This window comes from Equus caballus, chromosome 22 (assembly GCF_041296265.1).
Source record: "Equus caballus isolate H_3958 breed thoroughbred chromosome 22, TB-T2T, whole genome shotgun sequence".
Classification (NCBI taxonomy): Eukaryota; Metazoa; Chordata; class Mammalia; order Perissodactyla; family Equidae; genus Equus; species Equus caballus.
The window spans coordinates 27,719,631-27,734,927 of NC_091705.1; the positions used below are offsets into that span (position 1 = coordinate 27,719,631).

Sequence of the window (15,297 nt, forward strand, 5' to 3'; positions counted from 1 at the left end):
TGTTCAGTCTCATTTTTAAAGTAATCCATCTGTATTAATTTCCTAGTGCTGTCATAACAAATTACCACAAACCAGGTGTCTTAAAACAACAGAAATTTATTCTCTCACAGTTCATGAGGCCAGAAGTCCAAAATCAAGATGTTGGAAGAATTGGTTTCTTCTGGAGACTCTGAGAGAGAAAACATCCCATGCTTCTCTCCTAGCTTCTGGTGGTTACCAGCAATCCTTGGTGTTCCTTGGCTTGTAGACAGCTCACTCTAGTCTCTGCCTCCATCTTCACATCACCTTCTCTGTGTCTCTGTATGTCTTCTCCTTTTCTTATAAGGACACCAGTCATTGGACGTAGGGTCCATTTTAAATACAGGATGAGTTAATCTTGAGATCCCTCACTAACCACATCTTCAAAGGCTCTATGTCCAGATAAGGTCATATTCTGAGGTTCTACGTGGACATGAATTTTTTGGGGGGACACTATTCAGCCCACTACATCACCCTTTGCTACTCTTTTGCCAATGTCATTTCTGTCATATGTCAAATTTCCACTTATGTGTGAGCAGAGTGATCATTTTATAATACAAGTCCCTGATGAAATAGTTTTACATTTTTCATAAGATTTTTGTTTAATCCTCACAACAGTTCTATGAGGTAGGTACTACTAAAACCAGTGTTATGCTAAGTTATAATGTGATAACAAACAATCCCCAAATGTCAGTGCCTTATAACAACAAAGTTTTCTCCCTCACGTTACACATCAGTAGCTGTGGGACAGCTGTGGGTTGGCTGCAGCTCTGTTCTATGTGTCTTTTCACTCCAGGATCCAGGCTGAAGGCACAGCCCTTATCTAGAACACACCATTCCAGTGGCAGAGATAAAAAAGTACGATTTTAGACTGAAACATGCAATGGCTCTCCAAGTTTCTGCTAAGAACTGGCATATATCTCTCTGGCTCAAATTTCATTGGCCAAAGTAAGTCATGTGGTCAAGCCTGACTCTGGGCTGGGGAAGTGTTGCTCCTTCTTCTGGAGGGAACTCAAGTCACATGGCAACTGGCTAGAATGTATAATCTTACTGGGAAGGCGGAGAGCAAATAAGAGGGAATACTAATATCTCTACTACAGAGGTTAAGTAACTTGCTCAAGGTCAAAAAGCTGAGAAGGGAAAGAGCCAGGATTCAAACTCAGGCAATCTTTCTCCAAAGCCATAGTGCATTCCATGGCTCCCTATTGCCTGCTAGATGGAATGCAAATATACTTAAGCTTCAGGGCTTCTGGGTGTTCATTCCTGCAGCTTGGAGTGCCCCTCTATCACTTCTGCTTGTTCAGCTCACTCTTTAAGACTCCACTCTGATCTCACTCCTTCATGAGCTTCTCTCCTTGGAATTAATCACCATGTGCCCCCATCACTCTTTATAAGTATATTTTACTTTATATTCATTGTCTTATTCCCTTTAAAGGCTGAGGGGACACTTTTATTTGTCATGTGTCCCCTCTGCCCCCAAGGCTTTGGACAGTGTTCCCTAAATGTTTGCAGTATTTTGAGATGAGATGAGTAGGGGGGTAGGAACCACAGTTGGGCCCTGCTCCTGGGGATGAGAACACTTGGCCTACTTTTCCACCCCTCTAAACTAAGCTTAGCACCTGGTGCTCTGGTGACTGGTAGGTCAGCTCCGCGTGACTGACTCACTTAGTAAGCCTTTAGCACCTCAAAGCCCTGGGCTGGGGTGTGGGTGCTGGAGGTGGGGGGAGAGGAGGTGGGAATTAACTTTTACCTTTCAGAAGTCCTTCCCTTCCCCTGCCCCAGGCAAAGGACAAGTAAAAGTCCATCTCTAAGTGGGCTGGGCATCAGACCTAGGAGGATTGGGGAGGCCCTGGAAGGTGCAGGGGAAGGAGGAAAGCACTGCTGGGTCATGGGAGAGGAGCAGAGAACAGGAAAGAGCACTGAACTGCACATTGAAAGACTTTATTAACTTGTCCAAGTGATTTAATTTAACCTCTCTGAGCTTCAGTTTCCCCAGCTGTAAATTGGAGACCATACTGATCTTGCCCTCCTCCCTAAGTTGTTGCTCAAATACATAGTAAAATGCTGGAAGCCTGGGGATGCAGCCTTGAAAGCACACAGACTTGTATTGGAATCCCCTCATAAGCTTTGCGACTGTGGGAAAACTGCATATCTCATCATAAGCCATGATGTCCTCGTTTATAAAATGGGGATAATAATAATAATAGCTACCTTCCAGGGTGAGAGAATTATGTAAGTAAAGTGCTTAGCACATGGTGCTCAATAATATTGGTGTTTTTATAAGAGATGATGGTACTTATTGTTTAAGGAAAGGATCACTCCAGGTGTCATTTGTGAATATTAAAAGGAGGGGGAAAGAGTCTATCTTTTCCAAGATCTGGTTGCTTCCTTTAGCCAAGTATGGGGTGTGGCTCAAAGGAATGAGGAAGCAGTTCATGAAGTGACAGCACACAGAACACTGTCTTCACAGATCTTGGGGGAGGGGACGAGAGGTTAGCTGACCCTCCCAAAAGATCAGAGGTCCTAGTCTGCTACTCCCACTCCTACAGATGCAGTCCACTGACTCCTTCTTGTCCCCTCCTACCAATCTAGTCACCAAGTCCTGGGGAAGCTGCCTTTGTAATAATAATGACAATAGTAATGAGACCAATGAGAGTGTTACTTTGAAGCTTATAAAGGCTATCTAACACACAATCCCAATTATCTTTCATAATTTCTCTCGTGTAAACAGAATCCAGGTTTAGAAGGGGCTTGGAGATTATTCTGCATTCACGGATGGGGAAACTGAAATCCGGAGAAGAGAAGGGATTTATCTGAGGCCACAAATAAGTTAATGGCAGAAGCAGGACTGGAACCTGTAGCTCCTGACCCCCAGCCCAGTGCCAGTGCTCCTGTCATGACACACCTGTCCTTCATTTTTTCATTCCCACTGCCACCCAGCCTATTCTCTCATCTCCTGGACCACCTCAGTGGTTCCTAACTGGTCCTCCCTGCCTCTGATCCCTCCGCATCATTTTGTTCCATACATTCAGCCAGATAATTGTCTGGAAGCACAGCCTTGATCTTGTCTTTCCTTTCCTAATAAAACTGCCCATTTTTCAACTTCAAGGATCATCTGGTTCCTGGTTCAGCCTCCAAATGAAGGCCCAATCTTTCTTTGAATGTATTTATTGGTAGAGAGCTCATCACTCCAAGGCGGTCCATTCCATTCTGTACAGCTTTGAATGTTAGAGAGTTCTTTATAGCAAGCTGAAGTTGTCCTCCTGGATGTCCACCCACTGGAGCTGAGTGGAATTCTTTCATATCCATTCGCCAGCTAATCAATTTTTGTAGTTAATGTTTAATGTGGGCCAGGTCCTGGGAGGACTAGGTGCTGAGGGGAAGAGAAAGAGGAATTAGACGTGGATCCTTCCCTCAGAGAGTGTGGCATAGGGGTGCAGAGATTTTGTTTTCTTTATTAGACCTAGATAATAGGAAACAAATCAAATCCCCTTTCTGTATGACAGCCCTGCAGCTGTTTGGAGACAGCCACTATATCTCCCTTATGCTTTCCCTTCTTTGAGCTATTTAAATCATTCCCCACACAACATGGCATCCAGGTCCTCAGCATTCTTGTCTTCTCCTCTAGACTTGCCCCAGTGTGACAGTGTCCCTCTCAGAATGGAGGGCCCAAAGCTGCCCTCTGTGGTCCAGCTGTGATCTGCCCAGGGCAGCACAGAGCCTCTAATGGAGGCTAACCAGAGTGGGTCTAACAGCAGCTAGAACACACAGGTGTAACCTCTAGTTTCTCTTGATACAGTACATCTTGTTCACTTTTTCCTCTCTTTCTTCCTTTTTTCCTTTCCTCCTCCCCTGCCTTCCTTCCTTACTTTTTTGCAACCAGGTTGCATTGTTGAGTTTGAGGTCAACTCAAACCTTTAAGTCATTTTCACTGAAACTACTCTTAATCTAGATTCTTTCTATTGCGTATTTTGGGCACTTCGTCATTTGGAACTGCACTGTCCATCGTGGCAGCCACCAGCCCTATGTGGCAATTTACATCTAAAGAACTTAAAATTAAATAAAATTAAAATTTTATCTTCTCAGTTGTACTAGCCACATTTCAAGTGCTCAAAAGCCATAGGTGGCTAGTGGCTACTGTATCAGACAACGCAGATTCAGGGCACTTCCATCATCACAGAAAGTTCTATGGGACTGCTCTGTTTTGGACTGAAGGGCAAGAGTTTCCATTTATTCAGTGTGGCACCTCATCTTGTTAGTTCCACCTCAGCCCCAAGGCAGCTGAGATCTTTTGGAAACTAAATTGGTTTCCGGAGTGTTGTCCCTCCCAACTTCATGACAGCTGTAGATATGATTAGCATTTCATGCCTTCCTCTGCTTCATCTAAACCGACTGATAAAAATGCCCAGCAGAGCAGAGAGGGCTGCAGCCAAGCCCTGCACATGGCCCTCGGCACTCTGGCATTATGTGGCAGTCATGCAGTAGTTTAACAAATTAGGCCTACATACTAGGCCCTGTGCACTGGGCACTGGGTACACAGAGGGAGACAGAAGACAGCAAGTAAAGAGTCCTGCTATGGTTGGCATTCCAGGGGTTCAAATGCTTTTGCCTCACATTCAAGACTGCTTCTGTCTGGCCTGTGGGAGCTAAAATACAGGCTTGGAAATCAGCTTCTTGGATTTGGATCCCAGCTCTGCCACTTTACTGTTGTAATGTCTTTGTGTTTGTTTCCTAATGTACAGAGTGGGGATGAGAATAATCTCTTCCCCACAGTGTTATTGCGGGATAACTAACTCATTGAGTTGGTGCAAGTAAAGCTCTTAGAACAGTGCCTGGAATATAGTCAGTGCCCCAAACACAATAGTTATCATTAGTTCTCATTATTTTCATTTTTCCTCCAGGACAAGCCATGATCAGTCCTGCTTTGGGGCCTCATCTCCCTCAGTTCTGCCCTCTGTTAGTTTGTGGAGGTCCCTGGCGGCCCAAACTAGGCCTCCCCTCTTGATTTGTTGTGTTCTCAGCTGCTCATTTGGCACTGAGTGTCCTATACTGGAGGGAGGAGCCCAGCGAAGAACTGAATAATTGCTGGGCTTTATCTTGGCTCTGTGCCACCTGGTGGAGAGACCTAGGGCAAGCTTCTCATCTGCAAAATGGGGATAATCACAGCTGCCACAGAGGACGGTGGTTAGGGCTAAGTGAGACAGGTAGGTGAAAACTCCTGCACTGAGAGCCCTTTCCATGTGTCTTGACTTTCAGTAAAACTCCCGAAAGTGCATGACTTGCTTCTTCCTCCACGTCTCTGTGCTTTATTTAGTGTCTAACAACGGAGGCCAGGCTCATCATTCCTTGCTCTTCTGGAGGGCCAGCCCTGTCCTAGGAACCCTGGGGCAGGAATTCCCTAGGTTTCTTCATCTACGGAATGAGGACTCCTAATCTGTGCCCCAGCTTCTCCCCGCTGCTATCCCGGGCTTGCTGAATTTGGGTTCGTTCCTCCCTTCCCCAGCCTCAGTCTATCCTCAAAGTAAGACCTGAAGGGGCACCTATAAGGGCTGCAGTGGTTATAACTCTAATTTAGAAAAGCTCTTTCCTTTGGGCACGCCTGCGCCTGTGGAGGGGCCAGCCCTTGGAGAGCCCCCAGAGGGTCCAGAGGTATTCCCACCCGAGAGGGAGCTGGCACGCGTGGCGCGATCTTCCGCGAGCTCGGGCCGCGGGAACAATGGGCGGGCGGCGGGGCGGCGGGTGGGCGTCGGCCAGGTCCGGACCGAGGTAGAGGAGGCCGGCGAGCTGGGCGCCTGGCCGTGGGGTTAGCCCGGGGCACCGGGCCGAGAGCCGAGGCGTCGGAGCCAAGGAAGACCGAAGTCGGCGCTGGCCGGGACCTGGGAGGAGGCGGGGGCGGGGCCCGAGCCCACCCGGCTGGGACAGGGAGGGCGAGGAGGCCCGGCGTGGGGTCTCCTATCCCTCGCCCCGCGCTTGCTCCCGGCCTCTGAGCTCCCGGGCGCTCAGGTAGGCGCCGGGCGCGGGCCCCACGTTGGGGAGCGGGCGGCGAGCCACGAGCGCCAGGCAGGCTCGCGGGGCGCAGCCCCCTCCTCCCCTCCCCTCCCCTCCCCGGGGGCCGGCGCGGCTCCTCCCGACGCGCGGCCCCGGCTCCGGCGGCTCCCGCGGCGGCGGCGCTCCCCTGGCTGCTCGCTCGCTCGCTCGCCCGTGGCTGCCGGGGCGGCCGGGATCGCCACCACCTCCTCGCGGGGGGCCGGCCGGGGCGGGGCGGAGGGGGGAGACCGCGAGGGGGGCGGGCGGGGAGGGGGCTGCGCGCCTTGGGAGGGAGCGAGCGAGCGAGCGGGGCATTTCTGCGCAGCTCGAGCGCGCCTCGGAGCCCCCCGGGCGGCCGGACGCACCGACCGAGGACAGACAGTGCCCGGAAGCCGCGCCGCCGCCGCCAGGTTAGCCGCCCGCCTCCGGGCCCCGGGCCCCCGCCGCGTCTGAGCTCGTGTGTGTGTGTGTGTGTGTGTGTGTGTGTGTAAGCACCGAGGGCTCCGAGCTCGGTCCCACGTCCTCGAGCCCTGACAGGCCGGCGGGCAGGCTCCGGGGGGCGGGGGGGGGGGGTCTGGACACCACCCGGGCGGGGAGCGGGCGCCGGAGCCAGGAGCCCCGGGCCTCGGTTCGTGCGTCTCAGTACTGGCGCCGGTACGTGTGTCGGGGTCCACGTCTCGGGTGTGTGTTGGGTGTGAGCGCGCGTGTGCCCGTGGGTCCGTGCAAGTGGATGCTCGGTGTGCGCGCGCCTGCGTGTGTACACCGGGTGTGCATCTGTGTGTGTGTGTGAGTGAGTGAGGGTGTGTGCTCTGTATTTCTTCGCTCGTCTGGACTGGGTGATGTGTGTGTCTGGGTGAGGGTGTGTGTGTCTGCGTGTGTCTATCCGTGAATGTGTCTCTGAGAGGGTGTGTCTGAATGTGTAGCTGAGTGTGTACATCTGGATGAGGGTGTGTGCCAGTGGCTTTGCTTGTGGCTGGAGCCCTTGGCGGGGTGTGTGTGTGTGTGTTTGTCGCTGTGTGAGGGTCAGTGTGACTCCCCGTGTGCGCGCGTGTGAGGGCGGGTGTGCACCCGCGTAGCCCCGCGTAGCCCCCTTGTGCGTGTGCGCGGCTTTGTTTCCGCACTGCCGGGAGGAAGGGGTGGGGGCGGCGGCCGAGGCGCTGCCATCGCCCGGAGCGGGGCACCTGGTCGGGGCAGTGGGTGGCGGCGGTGACAGGAGCGTCCCGCCGGGCCAGGAGGGGACTCCCTGCTGGCAAGTGGGCGGCCACACCCCGGGAGCCAGAGGGAGCTGGGCTGACAGCGGAGCCCGTCCTGGGCCGAGCTGGAGCGGAGGGCGTGTCCTGCCTGAAGCCTCTGTGGGAGCGTGGAGGAGTGGGTGCGCGTGGGTGTGGCTATGGATGTGGGTGTAGGGTGATGGTGGTGGCGACCGTGGTCCCCAGGCTGGTGACCCAGTCGGTTCAGAGATCCACTTCCTGTCGCAGTCCCAGGGACCTTCGCCCAGAGCCAGACCGGGCCTGGCCAGGTCAGACACATTCCCACCCTCAGGCTCGCCAGCTCCAGTGGGTAGAGCCACACCTTAGGTGCCCTGAAATGAGGAGGGAAAGCCACGCTCTTAAAGGGCCAGCCCCCTCCCCCGCCAAGAAATCCCCTTTCAGGAGACCTCTACTTTGAGAGCATCTCTGGGTGTGTCTGTACCCCTTTCCCCGTGTATTGGTGCAGTGCATGCATTTCTACATCTGTAGTCTATGTGCATGTGTGTGTTCTTTCTGTGTATTTCTTGCGCATTTGGATGCATAGGTATGTTTTATCAATGAACAGTGAATAATGTATCTCTTGACATCTATGTGTGTTTTTTCATAAGTTCTGGTATATTTGTTTTTATGTACATATAGCTGTTTGTATATTAGTGAATCTGTGCATGTGGGTTTGCAAAAGAAGTGTCATTTTGCTGCCAGCTGGAATAGAATAGAAAAATTCTGTCCAGTGCCACTCTATTTTAGAAAAACTAGGTGAAAAGGTGGTTTGGAAATTTAGCCCCTGACTTTGTGGGTTTCAGATGCTGGTACTGGAATGTAGGTAGATTGCAGTTAGACTGGATACAAGGATAGAGAGAAACCAAGACTCTTATAGGAGGAAGTAATTATTCTGGAAGAGGGATATCCAAGTGCAAGAATTCTTCCTCCTCTTCTAGTTCTTCTTCCCTGTAGCTTCACCTCCCCCTCTGCTGCTGGGCTTGCCAGGATAAAGTGCCCAGGATTTGGAGTGTAAAGGGAGGGAGCTGGGAATGTGAAAGGAAGCAGGGTGGATGGGTGATAGGACTGGGGGCCAACAGCAGATTTCAGCAATTCTTAAAATGTTTCCCTGCTGAAGGCAGCAGAAGCTGGGAAAGCTGAGCTTGCTGTCCCCTTCCCCAAATCCCTTTCCCAGGACAGGAAAGGCTCTGGCCTGGAGCTCAGGAGCCTTGGAGTCTGGTCCAGGGTCTCCTTTTGACTTTGGTTAAACCTTTTATGTATTTACCTCGTCACTCAACACATTTTTATTGAGCCTTTCTTATGTAAGAGTCTAAACTCCCTAAGCCTCAGTTTCCCTGGCTGAGTGGCTAGTAGGTTGGAATCTGGGACTTTGAGGCCCCTTCCCTTGCTCAGTGTTACCCAGATTTAGGAATCCATCCTTCTAGCCCCTAAGGATCCTAGTTAGCCTTGGTCCCCACTCACCACTCCACCTTGTCCCCAGATACTCTAGTCTAGAGTAGTAGTTCTCAAAGTATGGCCACCCACCAGCAACAGCCGGGTCACCTGGGATGTTGTTAGAAATGCAAATTCTTGGGGCTCCCACCAGACCTACTGAATCAATAATTCTGGGACTGGGACCCAGCAGTCTATGTTTTAACAAACACAGGTGATTCTGATGCACTCTAGAACTCAAGAGAGGTGCAGACAGGGAGGAGGAACCTCCTGTAGGTTGACGCATCTGGAAAGCATCCCCTGCCCCCTCCGGCACACAAATCTGAAGTAGCCTGCAGCTCTAGCCTGGCATGTAGAGGTTCTGGTTTCAAGTCCCAGGTCTTCCTTGTGATCTTGGATAATCACTCCTTCACTGAATAATGCGATGACTCGTTGACAGTGTCTGCTCTGGGTCAGGTTCTGAGCAAGGAATCTCCCCGCTCTGCTCAGTTTCTCTACTTCTTACCTTGACCTACAAGACCTGCAGTATTGAGTCCCTGCCCACCTCTCTGGAAACTAGCTTCTCTGGCTTTCTTTTAGTGCATCCAGGCACCATGAGTGCTTTTGCCTCTGGGATTTTGCACATGCTGTTCCCTCTGTCTAGCACACTCTTCCCCTGCTTCTTATCTTGGTTAACTCCTATTCTTCAGATTTCAGTTTGAGAATCACTTTCTCGGGGGCCTTTACCAACTTCTTAGGATAAGTCAGCTTTTCCTGTTATGTGTTTGTAGAGCTCCCTGTATTTCATAGTGCTTCTGAGAGTTTGTAATTATGCTTGAACTTGTTAATTGTTTGTCTGTCTCCCCTCACTGGATTGCAAATACCATCTGGGTGGGAACTTGCTTATCAGTCTTCCTAGTGCCCCCACATAATGCCTATCTTATGATTAGTGTTCAATACATTCGTTGAATGGATTACTTTATAAAATGGAAGGTGGCACTAAATGATACCCAAACTGTCCTCTCAGGCCCTGACATTGTAATATCTAAGCAGGCCTCAGATTTTTTTTTGAAGTACTATGGTCATGAGTCGCTTAACAACGAGGACATCTTCTGATAAATGTATTGTTAGGTGATTTTGTCCTTGTGCAAACATCATAGCGTGCACTTACACAAACCTAGATGGTATAACCTACTACACACCTAGGCTGTATGGTGCTGATCTTATGGGACCACCGTCGCATATGCGGTCCATCATTGACCAAAACCACCAGGACTGTAGATTTATTGCTACCAGCCATAGATTTGAGCCCCCATTGTGTGCCTGGCCTCTGCTCTAAGGGAGGCCAGAGAAAGCCCCTGAGGAGACACAATCTAGCTCATTTTCTGTGTCCTCTTGAATTAGGATCCTGCAAGAATGAGAAGAGGAAGGGCATTGAACAAGGAATCTAAAGATCTGGGTCCACGCGCTGTTACATGACCGTAGGCGAATCACTGTTCCTCTTTTGCTTGTTTCCTCTCCTGTGAAATGAAGGTATTGGGATGGATAGTGTACCTAGTATTGGTTACTAGCACTGGCTCTAGGGTCATTCTGACTTTGCCACATTCTAGTTGGGTGGACTTTGGCAAGTGACTTCATCTGTTCATTTCCTCACCTGTAAAACAGGATCAATAACAGTATCTGTCTCATTGGCTTTTTTTAAAAATTGAGGTCACATTGGTTTATAACTTAGGTAAATTTCAGGTGTATAATCCTTATATTTCAACTTCTGTATAGATAGCAACATGGTCACCACCAAAGGTCTAGTTTCCATCCATTACCATACATATGTACCCCTTTACCCTTTTTGCTCTCCTGCTCCCATTTCACCTGGTAACCACCAATCTGTTCTCACAGGGTTGTTTTGAGAATGAAATGAGGTAACATACATATTATGCTCTGTGCAGTGCTGGGCACATAGTAAACATTTGGTAAATGTTAGCAATTATTACTATTATGGCTACTCTACAATTTAACCTTCTTGAATGCATTTGTGCTGGACCCTAGGCCTACAGAAACAGAAATGAATACAACAGTGTTCGCTGGCTGGGTGTGGGGGCAGATATGCAAAGATACACAATGTACAAGGTGCTAGGGTGTGGCTGTTCATGGAGGAAAAAGGCTTCATGGAGGAGAAAGATGGTAGTCGGGTTGGATTTTATCTTTCAGGTATTTGGAGCAGTATGTGCAAAGGCATCATGGCTTATTAGGGGAAGTCCATATAGTTCCGTGTGGTTGGAGCAGAAGGTGGTGAGTGGTGGGGACAGGTGGGGCAAGTGGCTGGAGATAAGGCCTGAGAGGAGGTTGGGGCCCCATCTGATACAGGCTGAAGATCTTGACTGAGTCCTACAGGTGGTAGGGAGCTAGGGAAGAGAATTAAGCTAACCAGGAAGGATCAGATTTGCATTTCAAAAATATAGCTCTCCAGATGGTGATAGAGGATGGTCTGGGTGGAGGGGGAGCATTGAGACTGGGCTCAGAGGGTGATTGTTTGTGTGATGGAAGGGCCCAGTGGGGCGGATAGAGACCTAGAACATGGAAGAAGCACAACTGATGGAGTTCAGGCTAGCCTGGGCCACCAAGATGGGGAGACGAGAATGACTTCTCATGGGCCCCCAGGTCCTCTTTAACCTTCAAGGCTGCCTAATGCATGGAAATCTGAAAATTGGAATTTAAGAGTCTCAGGTCTCCTACTCAATGGATGCACAATGTATTAATTTCCCAGGGCTACTTAACGAAGTACTACAATCTGGGTGGCTTAAAGCAGAAATGTATTCTCTTACAATTCTACAGCTAGAAGTCAGAAACTAAGGTGTTGGCAAGGTTGATTCCTTCTGAAGGCTCTGAGGGGGAGGCTCTTGCATGCCTCTCTCCTAGCTTCTGGTGGTTGCCAGCAATCCTGGGTGTTCCTTGCCTTGCAGCTGCATCTTCCTCTGTCATCACATAGCCTTTTCCTCTTTCTCCCTGTGTGTCTCAGTTTCCTCTCCTCTTCTTATAAGGACACCAGTCATATTGGATTTAGGACCCACCCTAATCCAGTATGACTTCATTTTATTTTAACTAATTACATCTGCAAAGACTATTTCCAAATAAGGTCGCATTCTGAGGTTCTGGGTCGACATGAATTTGGGGGGACACCATTCAACCCAGTACATACAGGAAGATGGAAAAGAGTGCAGGGCTTAAAGCCCAGGTCCAAATCCAGGCTTTGCAGTAGAACAGCTGTGAGCCTTAGGATAGATTTGTTACTTTTTCTCAGCCTCAGTTTCCTCTTCTGTGAAATGGGGGCAGTAGCACCCACGATACTTGTTGTGCTGGTGAGACTTGGTCAAGATAACAGATGTGAGGAAACCCTAGTGAGGTGGCACAGGGCAGGCACCCAGTAATTATCACTTCCTCTTCGGCTCCTCCTTCTCTGCACTTAGTAGCTGGGAAAAGTCACTTTTATCTTGTTTCACTTTCCTCTTCTGCCAAATGTGAATAATCATCATCAGCTCTACCTGCCTCACTAGATTGTGAATCCTGGGGGATAATGAGAAAGCTCTTTGTAAATTGCTTAAGAGTTTGTTGCTGTGATTTTTAATTATAATCGTCATCTTCATAATAACCCTTGGCCGTTGCCACATCCATTGCATTCTCAGCAGAGCGCAGCCCAGCCCACTCTTCTCCTGAGGCAAGTCCTCTTTGCCCCTTTGCTCAGAAGTATCCTGCGAAGCGTAGCTGCTGTCAGAGTTGGGAGAACCTTAGGGATGGTCCTTGCCCTCCATTGCCCTCGTTAGCCAGAGGAGGGGAACATGCTCTGAGAGAAGTGATATCCCGAAGGTCACACAGCTGGTCAGTGGCAATTGGAACGCCTTGTTTGTGGCTCCTGTTTACAGTCTGAACAGTGCTTTTTTCCTAGTTGCAACTTTACCCCCAGAAGCAGGAGCTTGGGGCAGGTAGAGGCCTGGAGAGAGCTCTGCACAGGGCCCAGAGATGAGGACCCAGCAGAGAAGAGTCCTGCTGAGTCAGGATCAGAATCTCAGGCGAGGCTGGTCCCTGAGTCCTGAGTGAGCGGGCAGTGCCTCCGCAGGCTGAATGGGCAGGTTGTTTTGTTCTCAGCCTGGCTCTGGCCATCTCTGCCTGCACCAGCGGGAGGAGGCCACCACAGGCAGGCAGCAGCAGCATGAGGAGCCAGAGCCTGGAGGTAACCCAAGGCTTCAATGTCCCTATTGACAGCCAGGGTGGTGCTTCTCAGCAGGCTGTGTCCCTCTAAGCCTTGCCTTGGCGGGCCTAGGGAAGGCTCTGGAAAGGAGAGAAGGCATATCCTGTCTTGGCCGTTTCCCTGAAGTCATCTTCCTTCCCCCAGGCTGGGGGAGTCAGGCTCCTCCTCACTCCTTGCTTACCTTCCTCCCTTCTCTTCTCAGCGCGCCCCTCCTGCCTTCCGGTCCTCCTTCTCCCATCTTCTCTCCAGATTAAACATCTTAAGGATAAAGCCTCCAGACCCAGTTCAGTGGGTGGTTTTGGGGTTGCTTGGGGCCACATAAGAATTAAAAAGCCTAGAATCTTCCTCGTCAGAGCTCCCTCTGGTGACTGATAATCAACTGCGTACTTATTGGCTCACCATGTGCCAGGCCCCGTGCTAAGCGCTTTACGTGCCTATGTCTTTTAATTCTTGCAACTACCTAGCTAGGCAGAGATTACCCCATTTTATTAAAGGAGGCCAAGTAACTCGCCCAAGGCCTACCCAGTCCTCAGCCAGCAAGTGGCACAACTGGGATTTTAAGTCTGGATCTATCCAAAGCCCATGGGTGCTCTTGAGTCTTTCCTATACTGCCCCAGGTGGGGCCTTTGAGAACATTTAGGGCTTCACAGAGGGGCACACATTTGCTCAAATTCAGAGAAGAAATTCTTGGCTCAGAGAACAGGGTCTCTAATCCAGGTCTCCTGCCTCCCAGACCTGTGCTGTCACCCTCTCAGGGACTGGCCTTCCTACAGTGTTCGCCCTGGGCTGGCCAAGGCTCTGAGCCCATCTGGTCCTAGGCACTGCCCACCTGTGGGAGAGACTTGCATCAGGGACAAGTGACAGGGCAGGTCTGAAGGCATGTGAGTTTTTCCTAGATATTGTTGTCACTGACCACCTTAGTTTTTCATTGATTATCTTGAGTCTTCCAGTTAAATAAGCTTATTATCTGCAAAGAGTGATCATTTCATCTCAGAAGGGTGCTTGGGGGCTTGGAGATCCCCTATCAGGTTCAGTGATGGGTGGAGGCCAGAGAGGCAGAGGCTGGACCCGGGTTCAGGAGGACACTTGTGCTAGAAAGGAAAAGGAAGGAAGCCAGAGCTGGCCGAGGGCCAGAGTGCGACAGTCTAGCGAGAGGAAAGGAGCCTTTAAGCTGGAGTTGATAGGAAACCTCTCTTACCCCAAGTTGCACCCAGGAGTCCAGACTCCCTCCCAGGCAGGGCTGCTGATCTCGAGTGGCACTTCAGAATCGGAGCAGCTGCAGTCGGCTTGCTGGGCCTCCACCCACCCCCACGATGACCATAACCATGGTCAGCTTGAGCAGGTGGCTCAACCAGAAGGGACCTTGATTAACGAGCAGTGGCTTAAAACTTCTAATCAGAGAGCCCTCTCTTCATAGGCAAGGAAGCAGAAATTTAATACATGAAACAGTTAAAAGGAGAGCAGCTTAGCGCCCCATCCCTGCCCCCATCTCTGAGGGTTCCCTAAGGTAGAGCTTCTCAAACTTTGCTCCCCTGACAGCAGCAAAGGGGAGCTTGCTAAAGACTCTCTCTTCCAGGGCTCACCCCAGAGAGTCAAACTCAGATGCTCCATGGGAGGGTGGGATCGATGGCGGTACCCTGGAATCAGCCTGTTTTAACAGGCTCCCTGTTGAGGTGACTGGGACACAGAAGATTCTCAGATTGCCCTTGGAGAGTGCTGGTCTCAGATGTTCATGAACCTCTGAAACAGCATGCACAATTTTGAGAGTGGGCCTTGTCCTCGGGGAGGATCCATAGGCACCAGCTGAGTCTTTGAGTCACAACCCATAAAAGTTCAGAACCGCCGTCTTCAGGGATGTTTTATAGAGTGGGAGCCTAAGGACTGGAGAAGGGTCACCAGCTAATGACAGAGTCAGGCATCAAGACAGATCTCTCCTGCCTCTCAGCACATTGCTGGTTTTGAGTGAAGATGCAGAGAGACTGTGGACCAGTCCCTCCCCCTGTCTGGGACTCACTTTTCCCAGCTGTGAAATGGGGGTTAGATAGGATAAGCCCAAGGTCCTGTGTAGCTTAGCCAGAACCCAGTTCACATTCTTTACCCTTTTTCTTGCTGCCTCCTCAGCTTCACCCGCTTCTGGCCAGTCCACCCCCTCCCTTTAGCATCTCCCATCTTCAGAGATTCCGTACTGAGCCCGGATTCTAACCCCTCAAGTCCCTCCTGTCAAACCACATGCCTAGGTGCTCAGTCCTTTCTCTTTACACACCCACTCACCATAAATGAACCAGGTGCCTGTGAATCTGGGGACACTCACGATAGCCGTCTTCAGGGCTGGACCACTGAGGCCAGTGC

General features: G+C 50.5%; 1 protein-coding gene across 19 annotated transcripts in view; it reads left to right on the forward strand.

Moving 5' to 3' along the window:
• Positions 1-5,130: 5,130 nt before the first annotated feature.
• EPB41L1 (erythrocyte membrane protein band 4.1 like 1) overlaps positions 5,131-15,297 on the forward strand; it is a 118,221-nt gene continuing 108,054 nt past the window's right edge. For 5 of the 19 annotated variants that reach the window (XM_070247625.1, XM_070247644.1, XM_070247646.1 and 2 more), the window contains exon 1: positions 6,329-6,455. The gene's annotated coding sequence lies outside the window, so the exon portion shown is untranslated. Of the gene's footprint in view, positions 5,223-5,934; positions 6,022-6,281; positions 6,456-15,297 lie in introns of those variants that run through there. The other 14 variants (XM_023626489.2, XM_070247620.1, XM_070247636.1 and 11 more) reach the window with 8 other exon arrangements.